General features: G+C 55.9%; 1 protein-coding gene across 3 annotated transcripts in view; it reads right to left on the bottom strand.

Annotated features, from left to right (window-relative positions):
- PPP2R2C (protein phosphatase 2 regulatory subunit Bgamma) overlaps positions 1-26,167 on the bottom strand; it is a 133,108-nt gene that overhangs the window by 81,951 nt on the left and 24,990 nt on the right. The gene's annotated exons all lie outside the window — the stretch shown is intronic.

Below are 26,167 nucleotides of genomic sequence, written 5' to 3'. Positions count from 1 at the left end.
ACTGGCTCGCTGGTTAGGGTCAAAGACCCTGAGATTCCCTGTCAGTGCCAGAAGTCACCTGGGCGTACCAGGACTTCTCTTTTGTCTTCATCTTGAGCTTCATAAACCACCAACATCAGACCACAGACTGTGGTCCATGGCCCCTTGGAGGTCCCCAGGACATTTTCAGGGGTTCCTGGGGTTCTGCCTTTTCCGACTGCACATCTGTGACGCCAGGTGTCCCACGACACTTCAGCCACGCTGTGTCACGGGGCCTGAGTGCGGAAGCTGATGGGAGGGGCCGCTGTCCTCTGCTAGGCCAGACACTTAAGAGGCTTACAGAAATCTCACTCTTTTCTCTAATTCTTTCAGAAAACATAGTTATTCTTCAGCAAAGAATATTTTTTATGTTAACGTGTAATGGGCCTATATTTATTTTTAAATGAATTCATATATAGATCTCTTTAACTACCCAGTGTTAATTTCCAATATGGCAAGCACGGAAGGATAGAGCACACACACAGCTCTCTGGGAGCCACGATACTTTTTCAGAGTATAAAACGGGGATCTAAGACCAGAAAGTTCGGTGACTGCTGCCCTACAAGCACGGTGGGCAATTTGGGCTTGGCTGATCTGGCCACGCATTCGCTGACCTGAGCGACATTCCTTCGTGCTCAGAGCTCAGCCACTGAGCACGCTCCTGTGCTGAGTCTGGTGCCACTTGTCATGAGACGCCCAGAACCCAAAGGATGAGCTAAAGTCTGCCAAGGGGAGCCCTGAGCACACACATCCCAGAATCGGACTGAAGCCACACGCGTGGCCGTGCCTCTGCTCCGGGAGTGGCCGTGGGCAAGGGCTGTGAGGGGCCCCACGCCGGGAGTGGCCTCAGCTCACACACGCTCCGGCAAGGGCAGAGACGTGTCCTGGGCACATTCTGGCCAATGGCACATGGCAGGACACTGCACAAATACAACGTCTATGAGGACATCATAGAAAGAACTTCCAGATTATGATTGTGAACGTGAAAACAAGTCTGAAGTTTTTCCAATGTTTTAATCATTCATCTTATTAGAAATTTTAGTACTCAAATTATAGAGCTCTCGCTCTGCTAAGAAAAACTGATCAGAGTGAAGACTTTTCCGTCCATCTCCTGGCCTCGAATAAGGACAAAGTTTCACCAAAGCAACCTTACAAATGGCAGCTCTGGCCAGTGCTTAACGCAGGTGTTTGAGTACGCTCGGGACCAGTCTTCAAACTGCCTTCCGCGTCTATGTGCCGACTTTAGCATCGTTGCGCACGCTTGTCCAGGAAGCTGTTCTGCACACGGCTGTGACTGCCACGCCCGCGCCCCGAGAATCACGGATCCCGGGCAGTTCCTGGGTGAAGAACACGCAGCCATTCGGCCTTCCGGAGACCATAGGGAAGGCCAGGGCCTAAAACAGCAGCTGGGGCCAGCAGGATGCCAGGCCCCAACCTTGGTGCGTCGGGTCTGAGATAGACCCCTTGGATCGGGGCTTCAAACCCCACCCTCCTCTGTGTGGTCTTGTGAGCCCGACAGCCCTCTGTCATCGTGACTTTTCCCAAGTGGCTCCAGGGTGTGGTGCTCACGGATCAGCTCCGAAGCACCCTGGTGACAAGTTCACCGAGGAAAGTCACAAGTGAGACGGGGACAAGCAGCGCCTGTCCTCCAGTGCCCCACAGCAGGAGCCATGGCGGCGTCGGCCACCTCGACAGACTCGGCAGTAGGGACGTGCCGTGGAAGGTGCCAGGGATGACAATGACAGGACTTCCGCCGACGCCCCACAAGACGCCAGACACTGGAGTGGGCGCTCCCGTGCCTCAGGCAGTGGAGCAGGGAAGACGATAACACTGATCTCAGAGCCAAGGACCCAGCTTCAAATCCTGACTCTGTAAGTCACTAGCTGTGTGACTTTGGGGCAGTTATTCGACCTCTCTGTGCCTTGGCGTCCTCATTTGTACGTTACGCTTAATGACTGGGCGAGTGTCAACGACCTCCTGGCGCTGCTGTACTCGCTGTTGCAAGCCCTGCCCAAGCTCTCAGAGCAGGTAAGTGGTACCCTCAGGTAAGCTTTGCACCACCCTCTCTGACCTCCAGCCCCTGCACTTTCCACGCTGCCTACGGCCCGTCATATAAGCTGCCCCGTCTCACCAAAGCAAACAGAAGCTCCTCCTTGCTGTTTTGGACAGAAAGTATGGTGAGCTAGCAGGGGTGTGCTTGGCTCTGCCATGCCCAGGTTATGTGTCCTCAGCGTTCTCACCTGCAAAATGGGCACAGTGCTACCTGCCCTCCCTCCCATCTCTCCTTTCCTTTTCCCTTTTCCTTCCTCCTTGCCTCCCTCCCTCCCTCCCACCCTCGCTCCTTGCGCTTCAGCAGACGTGCACTGTGCCGGCACCCTGGGGCAGGAGTGGCTGAGACACGAAGTGGCCCCTAGAGGCTCCTAGTTGCACCAGAAGTCAGCCACGTAACGAGCACCAGGTGCTGTGGTCAGTGCTGTGAGACAGGAGGCACAGGGACCCTGTGGGTGTGTCCTGGCCATCAGGGATGGCTTCCTGGAAGAGGCGGTGCTGCACCCTGCAAGATCAGCAGGAGTAGACACCGCAGGTGGGAGGCATTTGGGCGGGAAGGGGCACGCGTGTGCATGGCTAGAGTACCCACCCCATGGAGGTGGTGGCAGAGTGGAGGGAGGCAGGGCCTTGACGGCAGACAGGGGCCTCCAAGGCCACCCCCTGCAAGGCCCTGAAAACCCACCGGATAGATGGACTCGGCCGAGGAAATGCTGGCGTGTTTCCCGTGTCTCCTGTCTGGTTCACGCCTTCAAGGCCCAGCTGGTGGGATGGGGGGGGGGGGCAGAAGGAGCCACTCTGGGCTAATGAGAACCACGAGCAGTTTTAGGACTTCGATTACACACGCGGCAAGACGGCGCCTCCCCACTTTGGCGGGATGACTGGACTGCGGCCTCCGCGGTGTGGCTCCCGAGCGAAACGTTAAGGAAAGGTGGGGCCGGAGCAGCTCTCGTCTGGCTGCACCGGGCAGCGGCTCATCTGTGGGGCCAGAGCGTGGGGGACAGAAACCCTCGAGCAGCGCGCTCAGGGGCTGGTTCAGCAGCAAGAATAAACAGCAGCACGAATTCCTTCCCGTTCTCCCATGGCTCCTCCCTTCCCGCTCCCCAAGTGTTTCATTTGATTAGAAAAAGCAAAAAGAAAAGAAAAAAACAAAATTGTATTTAAATCCCTCTGAGGAGAAACTCTGGCCTTGGACCGGCTGCGTGAGCCTGGGCAGGTCCCTCGACAGGTCCCCCTGGCCTCCCTTCCCTCATCTTTACCACGGAGCCCAACGCGGCCCCGGGCGCTGCGCAGGACAGCCGGGCGGCCCGGGGCTGTGCTCGCCGCTGGGCGGTGACGGCGGGGGTCTCGGCGCAGGGACTGACCTGGAGAGTCTGCCCGGCCGCCGTGCACTCCCTGCCCCCCCCCCGCCACACCCCCCACCCCGGTGGGACCACTACTCGGTCTGCTCAGGGTAGGTTGTGTCCCGGTAGAGTTGCCAGATTTGGAATATAAAAATACAGGATGCCCAGTTAAATTTGATTTCAGAAAACAAAATGTTTTAGTGTAAGTATGTCCTGTGCAATGTTTGGTATCTGCTCATACTAATAAATGATTGGTTATTTACATGAAATTCAAATTTTACTGGGAGATGTGTCTTTCATCTGTCAGTCCTAGTCCCTGGGTACCTCGGGAAACTGTGAAGTCGCAGAATTTCTGATTTCCTAGGCCAGCCACCCCACCCACTTGACAGATGGCCACACAAAGGCCTGAGAGGTCAAGCACGAGAGCCAAGGCCACACAGCTAGGTGCAGCGCGACCCCACCGGGCGCTCCTTCCCCGAGACAGTGGTGGCTGGAGCGTCAGCGTGTATCCCTGCCCAGCAGGAGGCACGCGCTTTTGACCCCACGACCGGGCCGCCGTGGCAGTGGGGAGCAAGTGGCTCGAGGCCAGCAGGGAGCTGGACTCCGAGGGGCTCAGTAACTCTAAGCAGCAGAGCTGGGATCCGAGCCTGCTGCGGGCCCACCACCCTGCTTAGGGGCTCTGCACTTGTCTCTGCCAGGGGAGCTGGTGTCCCCGGAAAGGGACTTGCGGGGACTCCCGAACTTAACCACGAGGCTGAGGTGCTAGTGGGAGGGTGCTGGGCACAGGCTCCTGGGAGCTCTTTGGGAAAGGGGAGGTCCTTGCTCCCCACATCCACGCTCCCCAAGCTCTGGCTGGAGGTGCCTCGATCTCCCTGCAGCGTACGTCCCTGAGCACAGCAAGGAGCAGGCGCGCGGAAGACACCCTGTAAGTGCACGTTGAACCTGCTCTTCCACAGCCAGGAAGGCAGCTGTGTAGACACTTCACTTGCGGCACCAGCAGCCACTCCGGACCCACCCATCTGCACAGCACCGGCAGATACCGGAGCGCCACTTCCCGTGCTGGGTGAACGCTGGTGCCATCAACCGTGAAGCACCCAGGAAGCGCATTCATCAACCCGGAGACTTAGAGGTCGGCCTTAAGTTGCCTGCGGAGAAAGCAATCACCTGAGGGCTTGTTAGGAAAGGATGGGCCCTGGAAATTGTGAGTTGGGGGCCTGGGGTGGGGCCCGGGAATCTGTATCTATCGGGCTCTAAGAGGGCCCTAAGGAGGCAGCGGGGCTCTCCTGCAAGCACAGAGGTGGGGGCATGGAAGAGCCAGGCGGAGTCAGGGCACCAAGTGCAGTGGGGGTCCCACACGGAGGCGGCAGACCAGGAGAGTGGGAGTCCCGTGTGCACTGAGAGGCAGGAAGAGGGGGGCCAGCTCTGGGGTCATGTCTGCCCAGGACGAGTACCCTTCTGCCTGAGCCATCCGGAGCAAGTCATCGCGCCTGTGGATGCCTCGGTTGCCTCATAGGCAAAGTGAGACCCATGGAACACGACCTCCTGCATAGAGCTCCTGGGGGAATTAAATGAGTTCATAGAGGTAAGGGGCCCAGAACGCGCCCAGCACAAAGTAAGCGTGACATAGAGTTGGGGCTCTATCGTGGCTACTCCTGCCCTTTGCCAGGCAGCGTGCATGAGCTGCTATCCATTCTTCCTTTAAAGCTCGAAGCCACCCTGGGAGGTAGCAACTGTTAGTGTTACCTGACCCTCCCTGTTTTGCAGATGAGGGAGCCCCACAAGAGGGGTTAAGGGAATCTCCCCAGGTCAGAAAGCTCCCCCGAGCTGGGACTCCGAGGGACCCCAGCCAGCTTTGCTGTTCCCACTGCCGCTGCCACCCCTGTCCCTCTGGCCTGTGGGGCATGGGAAGTGAGGGCTCTAAACTGGTTCTCAGCAGGCATTCAACTATAGTTTGATAAACAAATAAACGGATGAATAAGTGAGTGAACAAATGAATGGGGGATGAAGGGATGAATGAACCACAGGGAGGATAAACTTTCTCTTCCAGCTCAAAGGCAGGAGGATTCCCAATTTAATTACCAGGAAGGGACCCAGGGGCAAGCCCATGCTGTGCAGCGACAGCACTTTCATTACTGTTGATGGCTTCCTGGCCCATGAGCACAGCCCCAGGTTCCTGGGGAAGATTAGATGGGGAGGGGCTGGGCCTGCTCCCCGTGGCAAGGTCAGGGGCTGGGAAGCAGCCCCTCTTGCAGCCAGATGCTGACATGACAACATCACAAAAACCTCATTCACAAACCCAAATCAGCGCCAGCCTGATAATCACATAAGAGAAGGACGGGCATACAAAGCTGGCCGTGAACAGGCATGACTGTGGGTACCGGCGCCACAGAGGAGCGGTGAGAGTGCATAGAGGCGGGGTTTGTCGTGGAAACCCATTTGGTGGCTTATGGATTCAGCTCAATTCTTTGTTTTGTATCCTGGCAGCTATTTCTTTTCCCCTTAGTTTAACTATTATCATCCTCCTTAATAACATAGAGGTATATAATATGGCTTTTGATATATAAAAATTATAATTACAATTATCATGATGAAACTTAGCATTTATGAAGTGCTGTGCTGAGCCTGGCCCTCTTCTGAGCATGTTACAAGCATTAACATATTTACTTTTGAGCAATTTAAGACATTCTTGCTTTTCTGTTGTCTTTAGGTTTATCTTCCTGAATGCACCTGATGTGCCCATTCATCAAATTAACTCCCGTCCAGTGCTGACCGGAGGGATCCAACCCCAGCCAATGCGGCCCAGCCCTTTCCACTGGGAAGTCAGCCTTTCATCATCCACTACCATTTCATAGTTTAGAAGTATAACATACTGACACCTTCTTCACCTCGACTTCCTGTTAAAATACTAATAACTCACTGTCATGGGCTGAATGATGTCCCCCAAAAGATATGTCCACATCCTAATATCCCTGGAACTTCTGAATTTGACCTTATTTGGAAGAAGGATCTTTGAAGATGTAATTAAGCCTCTGGAGATGAGGAGATCATCCTGGATTACTCGAGAAAGCCCTAAATCCCATGACAAGTGTCCTTATAAGAGACACACAGAGAAGACACAGAAGAGGAGGGAGGTGATGTGGAAACCGAGGCAAAGGCTGAAGCAATGTGGCCATCAAGCCAAGGCATGCTGGCGGCCTGCAGGCAGGGGAGGGTCCGCCCGACTGGCCACCGCGGAGCACGGCCCCGCCAACACTGTGACCGGGCTTCTGGACTGCAGGACTGTGAGAGACTAAGTTTCTGATTTTTAAGCCACCAAATGTGTGGCAACACATTACGGCAGCCAGAGGAAACTAATATGTTCACTAACCAGACATGAATGCTGATGGTGGGCTATCGGACCTTAAAGCGTTTGCGGGGTGGGAAGGTAGGAGAGTCAACAATGACCCAGGAAAACAGGACACTGCAACGCAGGATGAATGGATTTAATCCTCCAAAACTCCTGCAGGTTTTATGAGCATTTACTGGTGGAAACCCAACATTTAGAAGTCAAAGACCCTTAGACAAATGGACTGGACTTAAACTACTTAAGAGTAGTAAAATAGATTCAAAAATACTTCCCCAAGGCTATAAAGCAAAATCATCACTTAGAGCTGTACTGTCCAGGGAGGTGGCCACCAGCCATAGGTGGCCAATCTGAGGCCTTGCAATGTGGCCAATCTGAGCTGAGATGTACTGTGAGCATAAAAACGCACCAGATCCCAAAGATTTAATATGAAAAACAGAATATAATATCCGTTATAATATATAATATAATATCTGTTAAATATCTGTCTAATATATCTCATTAATAATTTTATATTGATTATATATTCTTAATATTTTGGATATACAAACTATTACAATTAATTTCATCTGTTTCTTTTTACTTGCATAACATGGCTACTAAAAGGTTTTAAATTACACATGTGGCTCTCATTACATCTCCATTGCCCAGCACTGATTTAGACGATGCTGAAAATCTGGTAATTATTGGGAAATTAATAATTAAGATGTATGTGCCCTCTGATTGGTTAACAAGAAATTAAAATGCCAACAAAATGGCAGAAGAGATCAGGATCCCCAAAAGGATGCAAAACCACTCAAAAGAGGCCAGATGTTAGGTCAACTGATACTAATAGCAGTGACTTCTCATTGTCCCCTTCCCCCACCCACAACTCCCTAGAGCTACCGCCTCTTTTCACCACGTGACCACACCCCCACGCTGTCCTCTGCTGATTGGATCAAGTGGTAGCCACCCCCTTCTAGCGGCAGCCAATCACCAAGCCACCCAGAGAATTGATCCAATCACATTTCTCTCCCAGGAATCTGGACGGTGCCCACTGGCCGTGGAGCAGGAAAGATTCCCAAGGTGGTGGGATGGAGTGAGCTGTGTGGGGTCCCCCTGAGAAGCCCAAGGGCAGTGGGTAAAGATGCTGGTGGGTAAAGAACAGGGAGCCTGCCAGGGGTGTTGCTGTCTCAGGTCCTCAAAAGGATCCCAAGGCCTTTGTTTTTAGGGATTACAAATATTAAGATTTTTTTATGAAAAAAATACTTGTTGGCCGGGCGCGGTGGCTCACGCCTGTAATCCTAGCACTCTGGAAGGCCAAGGCAGGAGGATTGCTTGAGGTCAGGGGTTCAAGACCAGACTGAGCAAGAGTGAGACCCCGTCTCTACTAAAAATAGAAAGAAATTAGCTGGACAACTAAAAATATATAGAAAAAATTAGCCACGCATGGTGGCGCATGCCTGTAGTCCCAGCTAATCGGGAGGCTGAGGCAGGAGGATTGCTTGAGCCCATGAGTTTGAGGTTGCTGCAGCACTCTAGCCCAGGCAACAGAGCAAGACTCTGTTTCAAAAAAAAAACTTCTTGGGTTTTTTAACATAAAAAAATTGCCAACTGTTGCATTTTATTCACCACCCCAGAGGGTAAGAGCATAGAGATTTAGGCAAACAAAGTAGAAGCACACAGAGAAGGCCATGGTTGGGATTAAAAGGAATGATCCAAGGGAAGGTAGCAGTCCATGTTCCCGTGGCACCCAGCATTCTGTAGCAGCCATCGGTCTACTTTATTACATCAAATACAGGTTAACTGGCACTATATAATAAAATAATGGCTATGTTGTGGGAGTGTAATTAAGGCATTATTTTATAAAGAACTCTTATTTTTAAAATACAGTTCTGCTTAAAATATATGCACATAAAGAAGGAGAAAGTCAAAACCAAACCAAACAAAAAAATCTCACCTTGGCCTAAGACTCGCTGGAGTGCAGCTGACTCATAGGCTCAGTGGAAACTCGCCGCCCAGGGTGGTGTCTGAGCTCCCTGGAAGCCCAGCCAGTGGTCCAGGCCCTAGGCAGCCAACGGCAATGCCTGCCAGCCCAGTGAGTGGTAACTCAGTGTGACGAATGCATCTCAGTTTGTGGACAAACTTAACAATCAAAGCTAAAGGTAGAATGGTAAAGAGGTAGTGAGCTCCCTGTCACCTTAGGTGTGCAAACAGAAGGTGCAGGTTCCCTCGTAGAAAATGCTGTAGAGGGAGACTGAAGCACCAATTAGGCATTGGTCTCCCTTGTCCCTGAGATTCTAGAACAGGGGTCCTCAAACTTTTTAGACAGGGGGCCAGTTCACTGTCCCTCAGACGCTGGAGGGCCGTGGGAGAGCGCGGCGCACTCCACACACGTGCACCGTGGGCCCGGACCAGTGGGCTGCTAAGCAGGACAGGCAGCGGCGGCCGGATAAACGTCCTTGGCTGGCCGCTGAGGCCGTAGGTTGAGGACGCCTGTTAGAAGCTTGTGTCTCACACGAGCAAACACTTCCCGAGCAGTGTCCCGACTTCCCGGGGCCTGGCTCCAGGGAGGACCAATCTCACAGGAGCCCAGCAAACCCTCACTGGATGACAAGCTCACAAAAAGACACCTTTGGTAAAAGGTAAGTTTCAATGGTGTCATCATAAAGTTAGAAAAGATGTTCTCTAGATGACTTCAGAGGTGGTGACTATTTGCCAGTCAAAACCAGGCAGGAGGAAGGCGAGAGGATGGAACAGGGTATTTATTGATAAATGGTGTTCGGGGGCTGTAACCATTCATCTACTGGCCCCTAGAGAGAACGGCAGGGTGGGTAAGAGTCCCCACCCTACAGGAGGGGAGGGTGGAGCCGGGAAGGGGGAGCCGCCTGCCAAGCATCAGTGACCAACACCTCCGCCTACTTGCTCCCAGCACACAGCAGGTGCTCCTCACACGCCCCTGGCACACAGCAGGTGCTCCTCACACGCCCCTGGCACACAGCAGGTGCTCCTCACAAGCCCCTGGCACACAGCAGGTGCTCCTCACACGCCCCTGGCACACAGCAGGTGCTCCTCACACGCCCCTGGCACACAGCAGGTGCTCCTCACACGCCCCTGGCACACAGCAGGTGCTCCTCACACGCCCCCGGCACACAGCAGATGCTCCTCACACGCCCCTGGCACACAGCAGGTGCTCCTCACACGCCCCTGGCACACAGCAGGTGCTCCTCACACGCCCCTGGCACACAGCAGGTGCTCCTCACACGCCCCCGGCACACAGCAGGTGCTCCTCACACGTCCCCGGCACACAGCAGATGCTCCTCACACGCCCCCGGCACACAGCAGGTGCTCCTCACACGCCCCTGGCACACAGCAGGTGCTCCTCACACGCCCCTGGCACACAGCAGGTGCTCCTCACACGTCCCCGGCACACAGCAGATGCTCCTCACACGCCCCTGGCACACAGCAGGTGCTCCTCACACGTCCCTGGCACACAGCAGGTGCTCCTCACACGTCCCTGGCACACAGCAGGTGCTCCTCACACGCCCCCGGCACACAGCAGATGCTCCTCACACGCCCCTGGCACACAGCAGGTGCTCCTCACACGTCCCTGGCACACAGCAGATGCTCCTCACACGTCCCCGGCACACAGCAGGTGCTCCTCACACGCCCCCGGCACACAGCAGATGCTCCTCACACGCCCCTGGCACACAGCAGGTGCTCCTCACACGTCCCTGGCACACAGCAGGTGCTCCTCACACGCCCCCGGCACACAGCAGATGCTCCTCACACGCCCCTGGCACACAGCAGGTGCTCCTCACACGCCCCTGGCACACAGCAGGTGCTCCTCACACGTCCCCGGCACACAGCAGATGCTCCTCACACGCCCCTGGCACACAGCAGGTGCTCCTCACACGTCCCTGGCACACAGCAGATGCTCCTCACACGTCCCCGGCACACAGCAGGTGCTCCTCACACGCCCCCGGCACACAGCAGGTGCTCCTCACACGCCCCCGGCACACAGCAGGTGCTCCTCACACGCCCCCGGCACACAGCAGGTGCTCCTCACATGCCCCCGGCACACAGCAGGTGCTCCTCACATGCCCCCGGCACACAGCAGGTGCTCCTCACATGCCCCCGGCACACAGCAGGTGCTCCTCACACGCCCCTGGCACACAGCAGGTGCTCCTCACACGTCCCCGGCACACAGCAGGTGCTCCTCACACGTCCCCGGCACACAGCAGGTGCTCCTCACACGCCCCTGGCACACAGCAGGTGCTCCTCACATGCACCCGGCACACAGCAGGTGCTCCTCACATGCCCCCGGCACACAGCAGGTGCTCCTCACACGCCCCCGGCACACAGCAGGTGCTCCTCACACGCCCCCGGCACACAGCAGGTGCTCCTCACATGCACCCGGCACACAGCAGGTGCTCCTCACATGCCCCCGGCACACAGCAGGTGCTCCTCACACGCCCCCGGCACACAGCAGGTGCTCCTCACACGCCCCCGGCACACAGCAGGTGCTCCTCACATGCACCCGGCACACAGCAGGTGCTCCTCACACGCCCCCGGCACACAGCAGATGCTCCTCACATGCACCCGGCACACAGCAGGTGCTCCTCACACGCCCCCGGCACACAGCAGATGCTCCTCACATGCACCCGGCACACAGCAGGTGCTCCTCACATGCCCCTGGCACACAGCAGGTGCTCCTCACACGCCCCTGGCACACAGCAGGTGCTCCTCACATGCACCCGGCACACAGCAGGTGCTCCTCACATGCCCCCGGCACACAGCAGGTGCTCCTCACACGTCCCCGGCACACAGCAGGTGCTCCTCACATGCACCCGGGCACACAGCAGGTGCTCCTCACACGACCCCGGCACACAGCAGGTGCTCCTCACACGCCCCCGGCACACAGCAGGTGCTCCTCACACGTCCCCGGCACACAGCAGGTGCTCCTCACATGTCCCTGGCACACAGCAGGTGCTCCTCACATGTCCCTGGCACACAGCAGGTGCTCCTCACATGTCCCTGGCACACAGCAGGTGCTCCTCACATGCCCCCGGCACACAGCAGGTGCTCCTCACACGACCCTGGCACACAGCAGGTGCTCCTCACATGTCCCTGGCACACAGCAGGTGCTCCTCACACGCCCCCGGCACACAGCAGGTGCTCCTCACACGCCCCCGGCACACAGCAGGTGCTCCTCACATGCCCCCGGCACACAGCAGGTGCTCCTCACATGCCCCCGGCACACAGCAGGTGCTCCTCACATGCCCCTGGCACACAGCAGGTGCTCCTCACATGTCCCTGGCACACAGCAGGTGCTCCTCACATGCCCCTGGCACACAGCAGGTGCTCCTCACACGCCCCCGGCACACAGCAGGTGCTCCTCACACGCCCCTGGCACACAGCAGGTGCTCCTCACAAGCCCCTGGCACACAGCAGGTGCTCCTCACACGCCCCTGGCACACAGCAGGTGCTCCTCACACGCCCCTGGCACACAGCAGGTGCTCCTCACAAGCCCCCGGCACACAGCAGGTGCTCCTCACATGCCCCTGGCACACAGCAGGTGCTCCTCACACGCCCCTGGCACACAGCAGGTGCTCCTCACACGCCCCCGGCACACAGCAGGTGCTCCTCACACGCCCCTGGCACACAGCAGGTGCTCCTCACAAGCCCCCGGCACACAGCAGGTGCTCCTCACACGCCCCTGGCACACAGCAGGTGCTCCTCACACGCCCCCGGCACACAGCAGGTGCTCCTCACACGCCCCTGGCACACAGCAGGTGCTCCTCACACGCCCCTGGCACACAGCAGGTGCTCCTCACACGTCCCCGGCACACAGCAGGTGCTCCTCACACGCCCCTGGCACACAGCAGGTGCTCCTCACACGACCCTGGCACACAGCAGGTGCTCCTCACACGACCCTGGCACACAGCAGGTGCTCCTCACATGTCCCTGGCACACAGCAGGTGCTCCTCACATGTCCCTGGCACACAGCAGGTGCTCCTCACATGTCCCTGGCACACAGCAGGTGCTCCTCACACGACCCCGGCACACAGCAGGTGCTCCTCACATGTCCCTGGCACACAGCAGGTGCTCCTCACATGTCCCTGGCACACAGCAGGTGCTCCTCACATGTCCCCGGCACACAGCAGGTGCTCCTCACACGCCCCCGGCACACAGCAGGTGCTCCTCACACGCCCCTGGCACACAGCAGGTGCTCCTCACATGTCCCTGGCACACAGCAGGTGCTCCTCACACGTCCCCGGCACACAGCAGGTGCTCCTCACACGCCCCCGGCACACAGCAGGTGCTCCTCACACAACCCCGGCACACAGCAGGTGCTCCTCACACGCCCCCGGCACACAGCAGGTGCTCCTCACATGTCCCTGGCACACAGTAGGTGTTCCTCACATGTCCCTGGCACACAGCAGGTGCTCCTCACATGTCCCTGGCACACAGCAGGTGCTCCTCACATGCCCCTGGCACACAGCAGGTGCTCCTCACACGTCCCTGGCACACAGCAGGTGCTCCTCACAGGTCCCTGGCACACAGCAGGTGCTCCTCACATGCCCCCCCGGCACACAGCAGGTGCTCCTCACACGACCCTGGCACACAGCAGGTGCTCCTCACATGCCCCCGGCACACAGCAGGTGCTCCTCACACGACCCTGGCACACAGCAGGTGCTCCTCACATGCCCCCGGCACACAGCAGGTGCTCCTCACACGACCCTGGCACACAGCAGGTGCTCCTCACACGACCCTGGCACACAGCAGGTGCTCCTCACATGCCCCCGGCACACAGCAGGTGCTCCTCACATGTCCCTGGCACACAGCAGGTGCTCCCTAGATGCCACTGTGTGCCTGAATAAAAATGAAGGAATGCCCAAGTCACTCTGCTCCTGAAGGGCAGGGCGAGGGTTTGAACCCCAACCTGAGTGCTGCAAAAGGCTCCCAACCCAGTGCTTTTGTGCCTTGGAGCTGACAATGTGTCTTCTCTTATGAACCTGGCAGCAACCACCTCTAAAGCTTAGTGTTGGAAAGGCTAATTAAGTACTATCGCAGACTGAACCATTGCTCCTTGCAAAATCCGCATGTTGAAACCTTCCTGAACAGACCAATAACAAGTACTGAAATTGAAACAGCAATAAAAAACCTTCCTAAAAAGAAAAGTCCCGGACAAGATGTTTTCACACCTGAATTTTACCATACCTACAAAGAAGAACTGACTGGTGCCTATCCTGCAGAAATTATTCCACAACATCAAGAAGGATGGTAGTCTCCCCAAAACATTTTATGAAGCCAACATAACCCTGATACCAAAACCAGGAAAGAATGCAATGAAAAAAGAAAACTACAGACCAATATCCCTTGTGAATATAGATGCAAAAATTCTCAACAAAATCCTAGCTAACCAAATCCAGATGCTTATCAAGAAAGTAATCCATCACAACCAAGTGGGCTTCATCTCACAGATGCAGGGATGGTTCAACATACACAAATCTATAAATGTAATTCACCACATAAACAGAAGCAAAAACAAAGACCATATGATACTCTCAATAGATGCAGGAAAAGCATGTGACAAAATTCGACACCCTTTTATGATAAGAACGCTTGACAAAATAGGCATAGATGGGGCTTACCCAAAAATGATACAAGCCATATATGACAAACCCACAGCCAACATCATACTGAATGGGGAGAAATTGAAAGCATTCCCACTTAGAACTGGAACAAGGCAAGAATGCCCACTATACCTCTACTTCTATTCAACATAGTGCTGGAAATCCTTGCTATTGCAATTAGACAAGAGAGTGGAATTAAGGACGTCCAAATGGGGGCAGAAGAGATCAAACTCTCACTCTTTGCTAATGATATGATATTATATCTAGAAAACCCCAAGGATTCAATCAAGAGACTCTTTGAATTGATAAATGAATTCAGTAAAGTCTCAGGATACAAAATCAATACACACAAATCAGAGGCGTTCATATACGTCAATAACAGTCAAACTGAGAACCAAACTGAGAACTCAATTCCCTTCACAATAGCAACAAAGGAAATAAAGTACCTAGGAATATATTTAACTAAGGAGGTAAAAGATCTCTACAGGGAGAACCATGAAACACTGAGGAAGGAAATAGCAGATGACGTAAACAGGTGGAAAACCATACCATGCTGGTGGGTCAGCAGAATCAACATTGTTAAAATGTCTATACTACTGAAAGTGATCTACAGAGTCAATGCAATCCCTATTAAAATATCATTATTTTCCACAGATACAGAAAAACTAAGTTTACATTTTGTATGGAACCAGAGAAGACCCCATATAACAAAAGCAATCCTAGGCAATAAAAACAAAATGGGAGGTATCAATTTACCAGATGTCAAACTATACTACAAGGTAATAGTAATTAAAGCAGCTTGGTACTGGTACAAGAATAGGGACATTGACCAGTGGAACAGAACAGAGAACTCAGATATAAAACCATCCTCATATAGCCATCTAATCTTTGACAAAACAGACAAAAATATACAATGGGGAAAAGAATCTTTATTCAATAAATGGTGCTGGGAAAACTGGATAGTCACATGTAGAAGACTAAAACAGGACCCACACCTTTCACTTCTCACAAAAATCAACTCACTCTGGGTAACAGACTTAAATCTAAGGTGTGAAACTATTAGAATTGTAGAGGAAAACATTGGAAATACTCTTCTAGACATTGGCCTAGGCAAAGAATTTATGAAGAAGACCCCAAAGGCAATCACAGCAACAATAAAAATAAATAAATGGGGCCTGATCAAATTTAAAAGCTTCTGCACAGCCAAGAAAACTGTTACGAGAGCAAACAGACAACCTACAGAATGGGAGAAAATTTTCACAAGCTACACATCCAATAAAGGGCTAATAACTAGAATCTATTTAGAAATCAGGAAAATCAGCAAGAAAAAATCAAACAACCCTATCAAAAAGTGGGCAAAGGACATGAACAGAAACTTTTCAAAAGAAGACAGAATAATGGCCAACAAACATGAAAAGATGCTCAACATCTCTAATCATCAGGGAAATGCAAATCAAAACCACAATGAGATATCACTTATCTCCAGTGAGAATGGCCTTTATCAAAAAGTCCCAAAACAATAAATGTTGGCGTGGATACAGAGAGATAGGAACACTCCTACACTGCTGGTGGGACTGCAAACTAGTTCAACCTCTGTGGAAAGCAATATGGAGATACCTTAAAGAGATTCAAGTAGATCTACCATTTGATCCAGCAATCCCATTACTGGGCATCTACCCAAAAGAACAAAAGACACTCTATAAAAAAGACATCTGCACTCGAATGTTTATAGCAACACAATTCACAATTGCAAAGTTGTGGAAACAACCCAAGTTCCCATCAATACACGAGTGGATTAATAAAATGTGGTATATGTATACCATGGAGTATTATTCAACTACAAGAAACAATGGTGATATAGCACCTCTTGTATTTTCCTGGATAGAGCTGGAACCCATTCTACTAAGTGAAGTATCCCAAGAATGGAAAAATAAGCACCACATGTACTCACCAGCAAATTGGTTGCACTGATCAACACCTAAGTGGACATATAGGAGTAACACTTATCGGGTGTCCGGCAGGTGGGAGGGGAGAAGGGGATGGTATGTACAAACATAATGAGTGTGATGCGCACCATCTGGGGGATGGACATGCTTGAAGCTCTGACTCTGGGGGGAAGGAGGGGGAAGGCAACACATGTTACCTAAAACATTTGTACCCCCATATTATGCTGAAATAAAAAAATAGTTAAAACACCAATTATATTAGGAAACCAAAAGCAGGCAGTTGGGTTGTCAAATGAGTTTGGCATCGTCCACTCAGCACTGTCCCCAGGATGTGGTGCAGCATAAGACTCCAGGCAGACCGAGTCTCCCAATGAAGCAGAATCTACCGCGCTGCTTCTCATCCTCTGTAATCAGAAAGCTCTAGCAGGGATGAAAAGCTAAAGGTATGACCCATTCACACTGCTGAACCAGTTCTAGAAGCTTTATTGTGCACTAACACCATGGCCACCAACTCTTGGTCCACGGCATTTCACCATCAGAGATAAGCAGGTGCCCAGTCCCACCTGAGAGGAAAGGGTCTCAGCACGCAGGCCAGCTGCCACTGAGGCCAGGTGTGGATGAGGGCCAGCTGCACCCGGCCGCAGCACAAGGGTCTAAGAAAGAGCCTTTGGAAGGTGCCCTGCCCCAGCTGGACACTGAGGCACAGAGAAGACAAACATCTCACCCAGGGTCACAGAGCATGTCAGCAGAAGTCTTACTCCTACCTGAATGCTCCAGTGTCATAATCTTAGGATGCTACCCAGAGCCCAACTGATCACACCACCTTGTATATGGGCCAAGATCAAACCTGGGGATGTTAATTCCCATTTAAGGAGTGGCCACACAAATCCATTTCCTTTTCCTTGAAAATAGGCAGCATTTTCTCAGAGATGAATGAGTGCAGCCGCAAATGCACCTTTGACGAGATGGTGCTCACACCTGCCACCTGCACGTCTCACCTGACCCCCACAAAACCCTGGCATGAGCACTGTGATTTTCCAGAAGGAAGCTGAGGCCCAGAGAGGTGAAGAAAGTTACCTGAAGCCACACAGCCTGCAACAGACATTTGGCTCCAAATTCTGTTTTCTCTGCTCCACTTTACTGCTTGTATCAGTGAGAGGTCCAAAGGGAGCCAGGGGTCCAAGATGAGAGGTGGCTTCCCTGTGGGACCTCCTCACCCCAGAGTGCTAAGGAGAACTGGCTTGCAGAGTCTCAGTGTGACGAAAGACGGAGAGACAGAGGTTCCCAATGGTCCACTGACCTCAGAGGAGCGTGAACTCCTACCCCAGACAGGGCTGGAGCCATAGCGGCAGTGATCATTTCATCTAGAGGGCATTTGTTGGCACAGTCATTTAGAAGAATCAGGCCAATTTTGTAATCTATTCACTCCTTTCAACAAATAACAACTGTGTGGATGCCTAATGCTACATGTTTTAATGTAAAAATCAAAAGGGGAGGATATTTGTCAGTGGCTTCCCATAACCCTGAGGCACTCGAATGCCCTTACGGGAACCCGCTTCTGGGTCTGGGTTCCTGGGGAGACTGTGGGTGGCACAGGGGTTGTTTGCAAGCCCAAGGGTCAGGATGGCCTGGCGGGGAGAGGAGGTGCCTGGGGAGGGGAAGGCTTGACAAGCAGCTGTGCTATGCTGGTAACAGCTTCCCCGCAGCTGGAGGAAGGAAGGAGGGCTCCAAAAGGCAGCACCTGCCAATTTCCATGGTGTAAACACTCCTACGCTGGCCAATTTCAAATTCCCAGCAAGACATCCACTGGCTGGTGAAACTAGAAAGTAAGCAGTTGGCCTCACAAGCAATAGAGCTGCCTCCAGAACACCACTGGATGGACCTGCCTCCCAGGACAAAACCAGACACAGGCCCCAGGTGTCCAGGACCCTCCTCAAAGGGGGAGCTCAGGGTGGGACCAGGGCCCCCCAGAGGATAGGCCAGCACCCACCCTATCACTTCGTACCCCCAGCGCCAGCCTGGCCTGTGTCCCCGAGGGGCTGAGTTTGAAGCCGTGGAGGGGACACTGCTCCATGCGGTGCTCCCTCCCTGGGCACTCCTCCCTGGCTCCCTGGGCACTCCTCCCTTGCTCCCCCTCCCTCCCTGGGCACTCCTCCCTGCCTCCCTGGGCACTCCTCCCTGGCTCCCCCTCCCTCCCTGGGCACTCCTCCCTCCCTCCCTGGGCACTCCTCCCTGGCTCCCTGGGCACTCCTCCCTGGCTCCCAGCACTCCTCCCTGGCTCCCAGCACTCCTCCCTGGCTCCCAGCACTCCTCCCTGGCTCCCTGGGCACTCCTCCCTGGCTCCCTGGGCACTCCTCCCTGGCTCCCAGCACTCCTCCCCAACAAACTACTGTGCTCTGGTCCTCACCTCAGTGCCTGCCTGTGGGGAGCCTGGTGGGCCCAGAGAGCCTGGGTCCCCAAGTTCTCAAACCCACCTCTGGCACGCCTCCCAGGTGTGCAGCTCCAGGGCAGAGGCTGGGTGGGGCTCGGTCCTTCCCACTGCCCTGACAGAACCCCACAGCCTCGGGGCTTCTGAACAACACACATTTGTTTCTCAAAGTCCTGGAGGCTGGGAGGCCAAGCCAAGGTGAGGAAGATCTGGTGTCTGGTGGGGGCCATGGCCATCTTCTCGCTGCAGCCTCCCATGGCAGGGGTGAGCAGCTCCGCGTTCTCTGTGGTGAGGGCACAAACGCCATCACCCTCCCAGCCTGACCACCTCCAGTGCACCCACCTCCTCACACGTCACCTTGGGGGTTTCGACGTGAGCATTTGGGGGAACGTGAACCTCAGACCACTGCACCCAGCCTTGGTGACCACCTGCCAGCTACCCCATCCCTCCCCATCCCCGCAGCTGCGTCTCTGCCCAGTGAATGGCTCCAGCCTCCTCCCTGTCCCCTGCCCCCACCCCTCGGCCTCCTCTGGGCCGTGCTCACCGGCTGCCAAGTGATCTTCCTGAGATCCAAGTCAAACGGGGCCGCGGCCCTGCCTTCCACACTCACAGAGCGCTGAAGGCTGCCTGACCGACTCAACACACATTTCTGAGGCACCCAAAGTCCTAGCAGGGTGTGTGAGGACCACTGAGTCTCCCTGCCTCCCTGAGCACATGCTAGGTCTCCAGTCACTACCCAAAACCCTTGGGGCGGGGGTGTTCAGACTGTAGGACAGTCATATAGGTCACGCGGTCATCTGTCCAGATCACCCCAAGAAGACCAGGAGCAGCATGCAAACACACTTACATTTCTGTAGCAAAACATGAAAATTCACACTACAGGGATAAATAAAGACTATAAGTAGCTTCTCAGCAATTTAGGTCTGGTTTTGCTGCCAAACAAGTTAGGAAAAATATTCTGGCTTTCAGAGGCTTCTGGATTTTAGAATATTGCTGAATGGGTTTCTCTGTGCACAGCTGCAAGGTTTTCTATTTTCCTTCCCTAGAAGGGGAACAGAGGGTGGTGGGCCTTGGACACTGTTAACATTTCTAGGTACTGGCAAAGGACAATGGTTTGCTCTCCGGTCCACATCCAGCGGTGGCATCTATGCGCCTCTGTTTCCCCAGCTGCGGCGTGCACTGGGCATCGTGAAGCATCAAGGGTTTGCAGATCTCCGTCTAGTTTCCCATGCATTCTTTAAGACGCAGTAAGCATCGCCCCCACCCCACCCCCGGGCAGCTCCCGACACCCTCCCCGTGTCCCTCAACCTGGCCGTGGCTGCTCCACTGCCAGGTCTGCCCCCCCACCAGGCCAAGAGGGATCTGGGCTCTGAATCCAGACCTGGGTTCAACCGTGCACATGGCGATCACAAGAGCTAACTTGAGTGTACTCATTTTGTGCCAGGTTCTGTCTGTCCTCACTGCTTCACTTGAATTAACTCAGTTAATCCTCAATAACTTGCGAGGCCAGCACTTTTGCTGTGTCCATCTCACACCTGTGACACCCACAGGGGAGAAGTAACTTGCCCAGGGTCACAGAGCTCGTCGGTGGCCCAGCCTGGGTCTGGACAGGCGACTCCAGAGCTTCTGGTCATAACCTCCCCAAGCTGCGCTAAGCAAAGGGTATAAGATGCAAAGGGCACAAAAAGCTAACAGTGAAAATAAGTCTCCCTGAGGCCCTCCTCACGCCTGCCCTGCCCTCCTGCCTGGTGGCAGACACTGGGGGTTTCAGGCGCTCCGCCCTACCAGACGCATCCCCACACAGCAACCGGTGGGCCCTATTTTAATCACAGATGGCGTCACAGACCACCCACTACCCTGCACCTTACTCTAGACGGACGCACGCCGGCTGGCACCTTCTTGCCGCGACGGCCCACTCCCTCGCTCTGCGGCCCGTTACGCCAGCAGCGCCCTGGTGAGGGTCGCAGGCGTGTCCGCTCTGCGGCATGGCCGCCGAGGGCGCAGCCCCTCCTGGACCGCTGCCGCTCTCACCGTGCGCGCTCCGTCAGGCGGCAGGGGCTCCGCAGGCGGCAGTTCCACGCAGCCCCTCCTGGACCGCTGCCGCTCTCACCGTGCGCGCTCCGCAGGCGGCAGGGGCTCCGCAGGCGGCAGTTCCACGCAGCCCCTCCCGGACCGCTGGTGCTCTCACCGTGCGCGCTCCGTCAGGCGGCAGGGGCTCCGCAGGCGGCAGTTCCACGCAGCCCCTCCTGGACCGCTGGTGCTCTCACCGTGCGCGCTCCGCAGGCGGCAGGGGGCTCCGCAGGCGGCAGTTCCACGCAGCCCCTCCTGGACCGCTGCCGCTCTCACCGTGCGCGCTCCGCAGGCGGCAGGGGCTCCGCAGGCGGCAGTTCCACGCAGCCCCTCCTGGACCGCTGGTGCTCTCACCGTGCGCGCTCCGTCAGGTGGCAGGGGCTCCGCAGGCGGCAGTTCCACGCAGCCCCTCCTGGACCGCTGGCGCTCTCACCGTGCGCGCTCCGTCAGGTGGCAGGGGCTCCGCAGGCGGCAGTTCCACGCAGCCCCTCCTGGACCGCTGGTGCTCTCACCGTGCGCGCTCCGCAGGCGGCAGGGGCTCCGCAGGCGGCAGTTCCACGCAGCCCCTCCTGGACCGCTGGTGCTCTCACCGTGCGCGCTCCGCAGGCGGCAGTTCCACGCAGCCCCAGCAGACGCCCGTCCTCGCCCGCCGCAGACGGGACACTCACTCCCACCCGCGCTCCTCGTTACGAGGCTGGGCCTTTGCGTATTTGCAAGGCGTCTGTATTTCCTTTACGTGAGCCGTCTCCTCACATCCTCCAGTTTTCTATTGCACGTGGGGGCGGGGAAACCAGTCCTGTGGCACGTGTTTGTGTTGACCTTTCTCACACACCGCGCTCCCTTTCAACCTATAAATTCAAACCTTCTCTCTAGAAAGCTCCTGCTTATACCTAGAAATTGTTTTATTAATTATCCCACTGGGATGCCTGTTCTGTGTGCGCGGGTCCCTGCCTGTCCCCTGCGTCCCTTTCTCTGTAATCGCATCACCTCTCCGTGAGTCTGCCTTGCTTTCCCCAGTCCCACCCTGCAGCCTCCTACCGTGCGCTCGGCGCCGCACACTTCCCGCCACACAGCCTGTCCCTCCGCCGCTCCGTTGCCCCTCGAGTTCCCTGTCTTAACTTCGCGCCCGCGTCTTACGTGCTTGCCTCACGTACGTTTCCCTCAATCCGGCACCACGCACAGCCGACGTCTGTGGGTTGGTCCACACAGTCCTCGGCGTGTGGATGTCCGTGCCGGCCGGGGGATGGAGCTGAACACGAATCGCCCAACAGCTGAACACCGCAAGCCGCCAGGAGCGCGCCCTCCCAGGTCTGAGGGGTCTGCTGCGGGGCCCTCCCCCGCACTTGGGCCACGTCCGTAACTGCACTTCAGCCCCTTCCATCAAACGACCTTCACCTTTTATTTCAGGATAAGATTGTTTCATTCCTGGAATATTTATCAGGAATTTGACATTTTTTTTAAAAGACTGTGCCAGATTTTTCTAGAAGTGTTATTATTTTTGCTGGTGTCTGGTGACACACTGCACAGGGTTCCAGTGGTTTGTCCCCGCCACCTTCTGTCCATCAGCCCTGGGGTTTTGCCAATAAAGAGGTTTCTCAGGAATGCCTGTATCGCATCAGAGTGGAAACTCCTGCACTTCTCTTTAGTCACCTCTGCTTTGGGCCTGATTTGCTGGTTTTCCATTTATGGTAAAGGGCCAACTTCTAAAGAAACCTCGCAGGTAAATAAAACATGAGTGGTATACAGGTGGCCCGACTGAGAGTTCAGGAGGCAGACGGTGAGGCCCTATGTGCCCAGGGCACAAGACGGATGTGGTCGGGTCAGTCGAAGGACTCAACACGCAGGGCAGACTCCACTGGGACAAAGGGTCCGTCTTACGGATCTCTCAGCAGTGCCAGGGCTGTGGTAAGGACCCAACACATGCTGCTTGTCACTGTTACTACCGCCTATTTCTAGAAAGGGCGGGAATGAAATAAAAAGGCTGTCTCCCCTCTGGAAACAGGTGGAAGAGACACAGCAATGCTCACAAGCGACAGTAAGAGCAGTTCAAATAAATTTGCTTTCCAATAACCCTGAGCAAGCGTTGCTTTGCCAGTATCAGCAGAAATGACTAATTACTCTAGTCAGAAGCCTAAAAAGATAAAGAATTAGATTTATTATAAATGCAAGGCTGTGCACTCTTGTAGAAATGACACGTGGTGCTGTTTGTGTCGAGCACTGATTTATGGCACTACATTCATGCGGGGATGCTGTTCCAGTCTCTAATGCTCTGAATGAGACACAGATTAAAAGGAAAATTAGAAATCTAGCTTTAGCATGGTTCCAAATAGCTCATTTCCACCCCAGAAGAGGCAGAGATGAAAAGGACCTCTCCTCTCATTTTCTTCTAAATTAGGAAAACGTCATCGGGGCTGATGGACAGCTCTGGTAACAGCATCTCACCGCCAGGCCTCGGGCCACGCCCCCGCCTGTCTCCTAGAAGGTCCTGCACGTCTCCCCTGCCCTCCTGCCTCCAGGGCCCCTCACCTCATCCGCTCCCCACTGTGCCCAGAGACGGCTTCCTAAATCAAAGACCTGACCGCATCACACTCCTACGGAAACGCCTCTGCTGGACGGCTGTACTCCAGGGCACGTCCGTGTGCCTGGGCTAGGCCCTTCCCGGAGTCTTCACTCACCAAACCCGTGCGGAGGCTCGTCTCGGCACTCGAGCTCAGACCACTGCAGCCGCCTGCTGCGCCCGTGCCCTTTCTCGGCCCTTAGGCGCCGCCCCACGCCAGCCTGCTGCTGAGCCGCACTTCGCCGTGCGGAGAGCCCGCTCTCCTCCAAGACAGGCGCAAGGCGGGGCTCCGGAAGCCCCCTGACACCCCACCATTCCTCGTCCCTCCGCCACTGCACAGAGGCCCACGCCCCTGCGGCCCACTCTTTCCTGGAATGGGCCACAATGACATTACGGTTGTCTCTTTGTCCACCTGGATCTCCCTCCACGCAGGTGACCATGGGGACCTAGCACGGGGCCAAGAAACACCTGCACACAATGCACGCTGGACGGACGGCGGACAGAGCACAGGCGAGCACACGTTCCGTGAATTCATTTCCTGGGGCTCCTCAGAAAAGGGATCCATCTCTAGAGCTTCGCGCCCACACACTCAGTGCCGCGTCCTGGCAAGGTGGGGCCAGATGCCCGTCCCGTCACAGGACTTGGCGACTCCCTAAGGGAGGCCCAAGCTCCTCGGGCACCGTGGCAGAACCAGAGGCCTTCAGTCGCAGGTAGGTAGACAGGTGGATGTGACAGGCCCAGCCGATGCGAGACACAAGGCAATGGCCCGAGCGGCCTGGGCGCCGTCTGGGTGCTGACCTCCCACTCGGGCTTGGCCTGTGGCCCCCGCACTGCCCGCCCGTCTCTGCCCTGGGAGCCCCCGGGTGGAGGGGCAGAGCTGCCGTACTTCTCCCAGCGCCTCGGCGCCCTCATGCCCTCTGCGAGGGGCGCCTCTGGAAGCCGCCTCGCGGCAGGGCGTGTGTGGACGCGGTTAGGAAGGGCTGTCAGGAAGCCACGAAGGGCGCGGCCAGAGAGGAAGGATGCATGGGGCACGATACCGAGGAAAGGCCCGAGGGGGGCAACCTGGGCGCAAGCCCGCGGGAGCTCTGAGGACGGTGCAGGGCACACCTCGGAGCGCCCCGCTCAGAGGGACGGAGCTGGGGTATTCATACCGCCACGCCTGTGGCCCTGACGGGAACTTCCCGCTCTCAGGCACTGGCCAGGTGGGCTCCCGCGGCCTGAGGCAGCCCGGACAGGGACCCAGCGCAGGCTCTGGGGGAGAGGATGCTCGGGTCTCGAGGGCGGAAAGAGCGAAGGGGCGCGGGCAGTGTCCCTACCCCTGTTCCCCAGCCCTCAAGCCCCTCCACCCTGACGCCACAGGGCCGCCGAAACCGCCCTGCTCTCTCACTGGGCAGCTCACAGCCTCCCCGGCCCCTCCCGCAGCAGGGCAGAGCCAAGCCCCGACCAGCCTGCCTATGACAAGCGTCCTGCCTTTGTCCCCTGCACCTGCGCCCTGTGTCCCCACATGCGCTTTCTCCCTGCCCTGCCTTTGTGCAGGCTGTGGCTTCTTCCTGGACGGCCCTCCCCAGGCCTGCCCACCGGGCTGGCAGCTCCGGCAGCACCTTCTACTCTGCATCCGGTCCACCCCCCCACCCAGACCCCAGGCCCCTGCTCCCTCGTGACTGTCCCAGCAAGGAGCCAAGGACCTCAGAGGCGAGCTCAGTAAGAAATAAGAGGCAGTGCTGTGGACAGAGAGGGGAGACAGCCACCCGCACCCACGGGAGACCATGACTCCACTCTGCACTGCGTGTCTCTGGGCAAGCAATGGCCCCTGCATCTCGGCACCTCATCTGTTCGGGGGTCGCAGGCCCTCCTCCCAGAACTGCTGCCAGAACTACATGCCTGCCGAGTGGCGGCTCTGGGCCCCCAGTAGCCCCTTCCTTCTCCACCCTACTACTCCCCTCTGCACATCCCACCGGGCGCGGTAGAAGCGCCTAACCACTGGGTCAGACGCAGGACACGGCCCAGCCAGTGCCATACACTGCCCATGGGTGGGAGAAGGCAGCTGGCCAAGACGACACTCTGGGACCCATCCTGTTCTCTGGGCTGCTAGGCTCTGGTTGTCACATTCTGACTTGATTTGGAAACTGCCAGCAGCTTGGGTGGACCCAGAGCGAGGACTGCATGGCCTGAGCTCTGAGGAGACCACCAGACTGTGCCTAATGTGCCGTCTCCACCCTGGCTTCAGGGCCCTGGCCTGCAGCTCCCCACCATCTGTGCCCCAGCAGCGGGCCTGGCCTCCCGCAGCCACGGGCTGCAGATGACCCTCCTGCCTGGACGGGAGCGCCGCCCGGGCCCGCTCTCTGCAGGGGCAGGTGAGTGGGCCATGGCCGGGCTCAGGCCCAACCTACCTAGACACACAGGGAAGGGAAAGCCAGCCTTGGCCACCTGCTCAGCCCCTAGGGACTCTAACCCATGGCCACGGTGGCCTACTGACCATCCGGTGCAGTTTAGTTTGGTGGCTTGGGGCCCCACCAACAGCACCACCCCAGTGGGCTGAGGCGTGGTCACAATGGTGATGATTATGGCAATGGCCACGGGCGCCAAGATAAACTGCGCGCTCTCCACGTACCAGGTGTTCACTGAGTGTTTGACGTGAACCAGCGCATTTCAGCCTCCAACACCCCCAGGGTGTGGGTATAGTTTTACTGCCCTTATTCTACAGATGAAGAAACTGAGGCACAGAGAGGTTAAGCACCTCACCCCAGGCCACAGAGCTAGCACGGTGAGGAGGCTTTGGTGCATGTGCTCTGATTCC

The sequence above is a fragment of the Microcebus murinus genome, chromosome 16, assembly GCF_040939455.1.
Source record: "Microcebus murinus isolate Inina chromosome 16, M.murinus_Inina_mat1.0, whole genome shotgun sequence".
NCBI classification, from domain to species: domain Eukaryota; kingdom Metazoa; phylum Chordata; class Mammalia; order Primates; family Cheirogaleidae; genus Microcebus; species Microcebus murinus.
This window is presented reverse-complemented; position numbering and strand designations above follow the sequence as displayed.